Genomic DNA, 10,671 nt, shown 5'->3' with positions numbered 1-10,671 from the left:
AGAAAAAAGAGCCAATGGAAAATAATGAAAGGAAATGGGCAAAGGAGAAAGAAGAAAACAGATTATATACAGATTATATAAACAGTTATATTATCAAGATGATATCCTCATTTTTATTGATAAAGAATGGAAAATAGTTCTCTCTCTCTAGCATAATCTTGCACCCTACCTCCCTTATCAACATACCTTAGCACCACTACCATGACTATGTTTGTTGTTGGTTTCGGAACTCATTTTCGTGTTGCTGTACCCTCATTAATCACGATGAAGCGAAAGATTTATAATTATTTTGAACCCGTTTTTTAAGGTCAATTCCACCCCAGAGAAAATGTTGATTTGAATAAATAGAGAAAAATCAAACTAGCGAAACGCTGAAATTTCATCAAAATTGGAAGTAAAATAAGAAAGTTATGACATTTTAAAGTTTTGCTTATTTTTCACAAAACAGTGATATGCACAACTCAAATAATACAGTCGATGATGTTCCTCACTCACTATTTCTTTGGTTTTTATTATTAGAATTATACAATATTTCATTTTTATAGACTTGACAATAAGGATCAACTTGTCTGAATCATATAGTATCAAACAATGCTCATTCCACATGTTCAGGGAGGAATTAATCGTTGTATCACTTGGCAATGAGGAGAAAAATAGAATATTCCCTATTTCATATAATAAAATTCAAAAGAAATAGTGAGTGGATGACGTCATCAGTCTCCCCATTTGCATACCCATCAGGATGTGCATATAACTGTTTTGTGAAATTAAGCAAAACTTTAAAATATCATAACTTTCTTATTTTACATCTGCTTTGATGAAATTTGCAGTGATATGCTTGTTGGATTTTTCTATTTTTATTCAAATCAACTTTTTGTTGGGGTGGACTTGTCCTTTAAGTAACCATCTCACGATGAGAAATGATTGATCCAATCAATGCTAACTATGGAAAGCCGTAGATATCAAAATGCTTTATCTATTAGGTACGAACAATGTGAACAATCTATAAACAAACAGGATCATGCATACTGGTCAAAACAATAATACATGCATATGAATTCATCCCATGATGTCTCTGGCTTTCCATAATATTGGATTAATTTAAAAAAACTCTTCGAAAGACGGGTTTCACAAAGGCTGATATATATTTTGATTTCGTATTATATCATAACAATAAAATGATAAACGAAGAAAAGTATTAAAGTTTTTTTCGAATGTGGATGACTGCTTTCTAATCAAGAATGTTATTCCCGTCTCGTCTAGACTCCCCTTCGTTTGTTTGTTAAAGTGTTTGTTTGTTTGTTTTAGTATATCAGCGCTCACGTGATGGTACAGTTAGACCAGGGGCCCATAACACAAAGCTTAGCAATGATCGTAGAACATTTTTCTACAATTGATTCCATTGACTACAATGTACAATCAATCGTGAAAATCAATTGTACGATCAAATTATTGCTAACCTCCGTGTTACGGGACCCAGGGCATGCACTTGTTTTATGACGTGGTAGGCCTACATTGATTGTAGGTACTGTATACATGTACTTCAATTGTCATTATTGTCTTCATACAAATTCCAGTCCCCCACAAAGTAGTAGCACCCCCCCCCCCCCTCCCTTGGACAACAAATGACGATTAAAAACAAGAGAGTGGGAAATTACCGAAGGAGGCTGAATGTTTCGTCTCTTGATTGCTCCAGCTATCAAACACGGGGATGATAAAATGATTAGAAAAGAATACTGAGGGGCCGCTGGATTCCCGGGGTTTTCCCTTTTTACATTACGAAGTTCGTATGCCAATAGAACCGGGGGCCCCTTGGCAGGTGGGTAGGGAGCAGATGGAGACTAAATCTAAAGGGTATGGGTGGACTAAGAAATACCTAAATATTATTTCAGATTTCCCTTCAAACTTTTCTCTTTTTATTATCACACTTGCCGCGTTAGCTATATATAGCAGGGGATGGGGTGGGTGGATGTAAGTATAGTGTGGATGCGTGTTGGTGAGGGTGAGTTTGAGCATGCGTGAATTTCCGGTAACTTGTTCGAAAGCCGCTGTTATTATTTTCTGTATCAGCTACCGGTATGTATGTCGGGGCAAAGTCTCTATTTTAACAAGTAATTGTGGAGATATGCGAACAAAAAAGACAGTTTACATTTTAAATGATGAAATGCCTCGCAATATGATAACAACAAAGCATAGTTTGTGTTTGCACACCCGGTCTTTTCGGAGGTCTTTTGCAGAAGAAAAACACGCGTTTTGGTAAAACACATTGACTGGGGTAAATAATTGCTGGTTTGGGGCACAGTGCCTCCCCCCCCCCCCCGCTTTCTCTCTCTCTCTCTCTCTCTCTCTAAAGGTTGGCATGACAGATAAATTGGAGAAAATGAAAGAAATTGAAAGAGATAAGGATGAAATGTTATGTTATTTTCTGAATATGTCAAAATATATCAAAAATAGTTGGTCTCTAGCCACTTTTTAGAAATTTAGGCCGATTTGGCATATAATGTGCCCCTCAAAATAAGTTGGCGTATTACGCTACTTATGAAATTCATTAAAGTACAATTATTAGTCTATCAGCTAATATTACTATATATATAGAGGTATATTCATCATAAATATTTTTAGACAATCTTCATAACTTTGGATCTAGGATTTTTTCCGAGAGGACTGGGGGGGGGGGGTGTTCATTGATAAAAATAAAAACAATCGGCGTATTTGATATCTTTTGATCTTAAAAATTTATTCATGTTGTTCATTGATACGAGTGCAATATACTCTAGAACATTACTTATCAAATGAGGTAAAACCTATCGAATTTGGACTGCCCCACCCCACCCTCGCGCCACTGCTTTTCTACCGGTTCTGTTTTTGTTATTTGTTTTTTAAGTCTATCACCGAATGTGGTGTGCTTGATAAATAATTTAAAAGTATGACACTTCAAATTGTATTTTCGTCCAAGGTCCACGCTTTGTGATGAAACCTTGACCGATATCGTCAGTACATCCGGCAACGACAGAACAAATTAATATTTTCCATTATCATATCATTTAGCATTTCAAGAATTTGATATATAATTATGTATGTGTCAGATTTTGACATTCGAAAGAAAGAGCCAAATTTCCAATGTCTCTGCATTATTATTATCACATTACTCCCCATGGGAAATTTTGATATTCAATTTCATATAAAAAAATATGTGAAAGATTTATGCATTTGAATGAGGAACGAAATATCAGCCTTCTACATGCATTATAATGATTATATCATTCACCCTCGGCTGACAAAAAATTGGTTTAAAAATATCAGATAGATTAAAAAAATATATCGGTTTGAAAATAATCAATTAGAGAATAAGATAGTTACGATATATATATTTTTTTTTTTGGGGGGGGCTTACATTTCCTTTATTTTATGGCATTTTATGGCATGCAAGCAGCTGCCCGATATGTTATATTATGAATCTCATTAATTCTTACTTTTAATGGTTCATCTTTAACTGAAATATTTTCTCATCGAAACATGTATAAACAATGACCGTTTGTTGTGTTTACTTGATTGATCGGTACTCACATCCGACGTAACGAATCAAAATATTCATAACCCGGTTATTCTTATTCTTGATGGATTTTCATAAAATGTTACTACAACGTTTTTGTTGTTTTTCTGCTTTTTGAAATTCATCATTACCATGCAGTTTACTTCCCGAGAACTCCCTCTTCAAGGCTATAGAAGTCCGTCTAAAATCGTAGGCATCATTTTGGCAGAACAAAGTACCATTTTTTTTTTTTTTTTTTTTTTTTTTTTTTTTTTTTGGGGGGGGGGGTGGGTTCGCTTAAGAGAATATTCATCGATTATGATTATTTATGTTAACGGACTTTCGGTCGAAACCCAGAGCCATATGCGAATTGCCGTATTTGTAGGGTTTAGCTATTAAAAAAAAAATACACACTGACCCCTCCTCATTTTCGAACGCTTATTGCACTACATCACTATGTTTCCAATTTTGTCAAAGTTCATTCAAGATCGTCATTCACGACTGTCATGATATGAAGGCATGGTGCGTTTATTTGACAAGGGTATTTTGATCCCGAGCAAGACGCCGGGCAAGACGGTAGCAGTTTATCTCAGAATGACAAATTAGAGTATGACTTCTACATTATCTTTTTGAAGCTCTTCTTTCTTATCTCTTCCCTTTTTTCCCCTTCTTTCCCCCTTTTATTTCCCTAATATTATAGGGGCGTCACCTTCTGCCCCATAACATCGCCCGCTGTTTGACTATCAATTTCGTCACGGATCCATAATTGTATTGTTTATTTCGATTGAGTTTGCTGATTTGATTTGACAAACATTCAACTTTCATTATCATTCTATAAGGGGACCTTTATGGTGCGTAAAGAGTACGATAAGAATGTGACGAAAACGAGTGGACAACTATCATTCTTTTTATTGACCATTCTACAATAATACAATGATAAACAAATTAACTTTGCCTTTATACGAGATTCCAGATTCCTTCGGAGATATGACGCGCCATGATGGTTGAAGGTGAATTTCAATCGAAAATAATCCATCGGGGAGAAACGCAAATGTTTATCCTCGCATGTTCGGATCTTGGGCATGGGCACAGTGTGTACAATGTCCCCACCGGGGGGGGGGGGGGGGCACTTCCATTGACGAGTGGATACCATGCGCGACCACGGGGTCTCGAAAAGCACCCTAAACACGTATTTTCGATATTCTGAAAATGCACCCCTTAACAAGTATTGGTGTGTAAAACCCTACCCTTAACAAGTATTGGAAACAAAACAATAATCTTGGCAAGTATTCCCTGAATTGACCCCCTAAACAAGTACAACAATATTTTTATTGTTATGTCACTGTCGTCGGTTTTACCTTTACCTGATTGGGTTTAGTACAGCCCCTGCACCTCCCACATCTGGCGCAAAATCATACTCTAAACACGTAGTGTTGAGTCTTGGGGGGAAAAAGTACATCCTCAAAACATTTTAGTCTTATAATTTTTTACGCCCTCGCAAATTTGACCCTAAACACGTAGCTTTCCTAGCGAAAATAAGCCTTTTTTCATTATTTTAGTGTTTTTGACATCCTTATTACGTTACGTACGTAACGTGCCCTATCTTGAAAAAGACATCCTTTTTACGTGTTTTTTAGGTCGCGCATGGTATCCACTCGCCAATGTAAGTGCCCCCCCCCCCCTTGTCAATAAGATTCGAATTGTTACTGCCAGGTTTCAGACGTCCTATTTTTGAGTGATATTTTCATATGTATAATTGCTAGGGACACTGTCAAAATGAAACTCTGGTCAGTTTACTGGCCCATTTTCCAATGACATGTAATCTTCTTAATCATAATCAATATTGTGTCAATACTATAGGTCTACACCATGTGTTTATTATCCTGTTTCGTGATCCGATTCTCCGCCGATTGAACCAATGTTGTTTTCTTTTTAATCCTCTTCTCTCATTTCAATTCTGATCTGCATCTTCATCTTTTTTTCGTTTGCTAACATTTAATAATTATGTTTAGTAATCATTTATCAATATCACTTTGTCATCTCATCACCATCAACATTCATCAGTCATCATTCATCATCATCGTCATTGTCATCATCATCATCACCACCACCACCACCACCATTATCAACACTATTTTTGATAGTATGATCACCATCATCATCGTAATCATCGCCATTCATCTCAACATTTTTTACATTTCACCGCAAATGTCACTTAATGCCATTTATTTTCTTTTGCCTCTGTAAGAGGTACTGTAAATACTTTGTACCCCATTGTATATAGGTCAACAGTTTGCATGGTTGTGGGGTGTATCCTGCTTGTTTAATGTAAATACATTCTATTTGCTTCAAGTTGGAGGTAAAGCGTCGCCTTCATTCTTTTTCTCAGTTTCAAGGATTCCATAAGATAGCACATTATTCATCAGAGATAATAATCTGATAAACTCTGCCTTTCAATTCCCAGTTTCATCAATAATAATCTGCTATAGCAAACATATACTGGAACTGGAATAATATAATTACCGTCACCATCATCGCAATCAGCAGCGAAACCATTTATTCTGTGACAGCTATTTAATATCTTTATCATCGTTATCTCTTGCTATTGTTACTATTGTGACGCAATAATAACCTACTTATCTTAAAAACTGATCCGGGGGAAACTGATCCAGTTAACATTTCAACACTGAGCAAGAACACACACAAACTGCAAATATTTTAACAGGTAAATCAAACAAAATTTTAATTCACAACAAAAAAAAATCCCTTTGTCGCTGAGATAACATCTATTTTGTTTAAAAACAAATTGAAAATTGTTGCCACTTTACAAGTTTACAATACTCTATACACATAATCTACAGATATTGCTCTGAGTATTTATCCTGCTACAATTACAAAGAACTCCTAAAAGGGATGGAAATTTGCTTAACATGAATTAAATAAAGGGGATAATTAAATAAGACCTATCATAGTTACTGATCTTCCTAAAATATACAGCAAACAATTAAAGATATTGTGCATAAACTGTGAAACTTATATCTTTGTGAATACTCAAATAAATATGACTTAATTTGAATTCATCATGAAATATTACAAATACCAAACATTTTGCCACAAATATTATCTGGGTAGGTATCTAAAGAAAACAGTATATGAAATTTGTATGCATGAAACAAATAGAAAGGAATATTGCTTTATAAATGTATACTGAAGGACATTTTGATTCAAACAACTGTAATCACAAAATAATACTGTCAAAATCATCGCATCAACAAAGTAAGAAAACACACAGCATACAAGTATACATTTTAAAATAAAGATGCAATATGCATACACTGAAAGTAGATTGGTATCACAGTTTGGCAAAATGAACAAAAATTGGCAAAGGTCATTTTCTTTAGAGGAAGAATACTTTAGTACGCAAGGTTGGGAGCTTACCATTATATTTTGTGGGGGCTTTAAAGTAACGTTTAAAATAGGACTGCATTATTAGTTTATTGTTTGAAAATATTTCTGTGTTGGCACAAATATTAAATTAAATACTTTATAACAAAAATAGTATAACCTTGTATCTGGAATAAAAAAAAACATTGTGTAACAAGCATTGGTTGTTGTTTTTTTTTACAGAATATTCATAAATCAAAGGACATTTTACATTTTTGTCAGGAAAATAGACCCAGAGTCATCTTATTGGCAAAGGACTATTCATAATTTCTGATCTAAAAATATATTGATCTTTTAGCACTTGAAAAGCAGGAAGAATAAAGGATGTAGTATTTGGTTTTGTCTACACATACACTCACATACACTGAACAACAATAAGGCAAGTCTGATTACAGAAAACAATTTCTAAAAAAAATAAATTAAAAAAAATCCACAAGAATGAGATCTAAAAAAAAATATCCCTAAAATGTAAATGCATCGTGTGATTTCATTTGACAAAAACAAATAAAATGTGGTAGTTTGGCATGCCTATGACTAAGACTAACATAGTCAATACTGCCAAGGATGTTTAAACACATAACGTTCACTGTAACAAATCAAATACCAGACATATGACATCATGTGACGGTGCCTATCTAGACTGGACATTTTTTTTTTATATTGTTTTCTTTTTCCTAATGATAGCATTTCTTTGAATTGGTGCATCGAATATATGATATTTTCTCTGAGCACTAGTATATCTAAACTCTTTTTACTAATTATCTCAATAATTTATCAAAATGGCACAAAAGGTTGGCTATCACAATTGCTTCTGTTTCTGCTAACCCAAAAAAATGTTAATATGAAATATTGTTATAATCAATATGCCTTATAAATGTATCACACACAGTTTGTATCTAAGTACATGAGGGGCAATAACCAACCATCTGTATAACAATGAAAATGGTATAAAATCCAATATCTCGACAAATGTTACAGAAAATATCCATTTACACTTTTTCTTTTTACAGCCGATTATGTAATTTAAATTAAGCAAGCTGCATAGACAATAAAACTCGTCTATAAAGCTCTACCATAGCTAAGGTGCTTCACAAAGCTGTGCTGCAGGTTACAAGCAATTAACTGTCAACTGGAATATGAAGTGAGTATGAAGTTATGACCAGTATGTTTTTCTGATGTTTGAGAAAAGTTTGGCAATATTTAACATGATTTCATTCAAATCATGGCAAATAAGACTTGAACAATGAGAGTGTCAGTCACCATCTTCATATTCCAATTTCACAATTACGAACGATGGAGAAACCAATTAAGAGTTTCCATAATACAGTTGATTGAAAACCCTTTATAACTCTATGAACAGCTTTATAAAACACCCCCATGGCTATTCATGTTTGGGATTTGAGAAGACAAAACCCTGCCTATGAATTAAAATAAGATACAAGAAATAATCATTTAACAAATATATGGTATTACACATTTTTTGCCTTAAGGACTATAAGAATTTTCCAATGTGCGAAAGCACAAAGTGGTAAGAGAAATAGGATAAAAATAAAAAAAAGTGTGAGCACAGGTAAAGGACAATTAAAAAGAGATGAAAAAAAGATGTTTGACCAACACATTAATATTAACTTAATTGGGGAAACAGAGAGAAGATAAGGTAACACATTACAATTATGTCTGCATGAGTTGACCAATCGCTCAAGTGTAAGCAACTATTCAGATCATATTTAGGCAAAACATGAATTACATACTTCTTTGAAGTCAACTTTTTCCCATGTTGAACATACTTCTATGGTTCTGAGAATAATGAAAAGGGCAAGTAGACCCTAGCTCAACAAGTTGGTTTTATTTTTAATTAATGCATAAAATGAGATACAGATGTTCAGGTTTGAAAAAAAAACATCAGAAGATAAATTTTGAATTTGTGCAGTAAAATGCAATTAGCTGCCATTCCTGTTTATGTAATATAAATTCCAAAATTTTTATTGGCTTATTGTTTAGGATGAGTAAAAACAGTTTGGTAATAGTAGCATGTGCTAACAAATTTACCCAAAGATATTCAAATTTACAGGTAAATGATACAGAAGTTGAAGATCAGAACCACAAAAATGTGTTAAACGTGGGAAAAAGTCAAGTAAGAAGAGGTAAACATTACACCTTATGCATATGGCCTGAATAAATGCTTCAGCCTGGGCAATCATTATACTGATGTATACTTGGTACTAATTAATAGTGTCAGTTTACCATTCACTTACATTATTAACATCGCCGAAATAAATCTTGTGACAATTTTGTGACAATGAATAAAAATATGCTTACTAGTATTTGCCAAATTGCATAACCTAGAATAACATATCACAAATAATTGTTATTACAAACTCATTCAATATGAAATCATACACAAATACAAAGTCTTCTGTTTTCTTTATTCAAAAATATAAAACTTGAAAGGAAAAAGAGCAGCACTCAGAGCAGACTACTTAAACTGAAATGAAACAATTTATCAAACTTATATTCTTAGGAAGTTGCAGGATAATTTCATTCTAGACAATATAGGTCATTTCATGCTAAATAATATGAATACTCTATCAATTCTCCAACTCTTTTTCTCTTAACTTTAAACTTTGACACAACTCTAACGAGCTCCAGGTCCAATAATTTTCATCATGCTCGACACTGAATATTTCATCGAATTATATCCTTAATTCTTAAACCACCACTTTATGTTCATCTATGTACAATACATTACAAATTCCAGGTACAGGAGAAAACTTCACAAACACCTTCCCTTCCAGTACTTACACAATAAGTACCCAAAGAGAAGTTACCAAGTTCTCAATATTGTACGTATTTACAGCAGTTTCACATGAACTTGTTCAAGTTCCAAGAGAGGGCATTGGTGGTTTAATATAATTTTGGTGGTTTAATATAATTTTGAAGAAAATGAAACATGTTCACTCTATCTTTACAACCATTTTAATTATTAGCATAAGTCATGAATGTTTTGTCAATTTTGAGAGTGTGATTACTATTTCCAGAATTAAGAATTTAACAATTAATTGGTTAACACTGTAAGTTCCATCAAAATATGCTAAACACTTTTAATATGCCAACAGAAGAAGGTTTGTAATCCAAATCATCTATCAGTTTAGAATTTCTCAAAGTTAAACTGAATAATCCTTCTTTGTTGAAAAAAAGATGTTTTTAAAAAAATATGAAAGATGTAAAGTAAAAGGTGGACTTAAGTATGCTATTTACAGGAATAAACCATAAGATTTTACAGGCGTAAGATATTCTCTGTACAATCTCCCTTGAATTCTTAACAGCAATTAAACATAAATGCTATAAAAAAAGAGCCTTTCTTGCGGAAAAAAAAATCAGATTAAAAGTTCAAGCAAATAAAATAAACTTCTAAACATGCATTCCCTAAAGAGCTAACTCGAGATCTCCATAAGAAACAGAGAAAGGAATCATGCTCGTCTAACGGACGACTAAACTACAATATCAGCCAGGAGCTAGATGGTGGATACTGTTAAGAGCTTAAAAAGGATGGTTAAAGAGGAGAACAGTGATAAAGTGACTGGGGATATGACCAAAGTTATTACACATAGAGAGAGTACCAATGCAACAACATTAAAAAAAACCTTTTTGGCATTTCAGAGTTTTGATAATCACTATGATAAAAATGTTTTATT

Source organism: Lytechinus pictus, chromosome 2 (assembly GCF_037042905.1).
Source record: "Lytechinus pictus isolate F3 Inbred chromosome 2, Lp3.0, whole genome shotgun sequence".
NCBI classification, from domain to species: domain Eukaryota; kingdom Metazoa; phylum Echinodermata; class Echinoidea; order Temnopleuroida; family Toxopneustidae; genus Lytechinus; species Lytechinus pictus.
The sequence above is the reverse complement of the archived record's forward strand: the minus strand, read 5'-3'. Positions refer to the sequence as shown.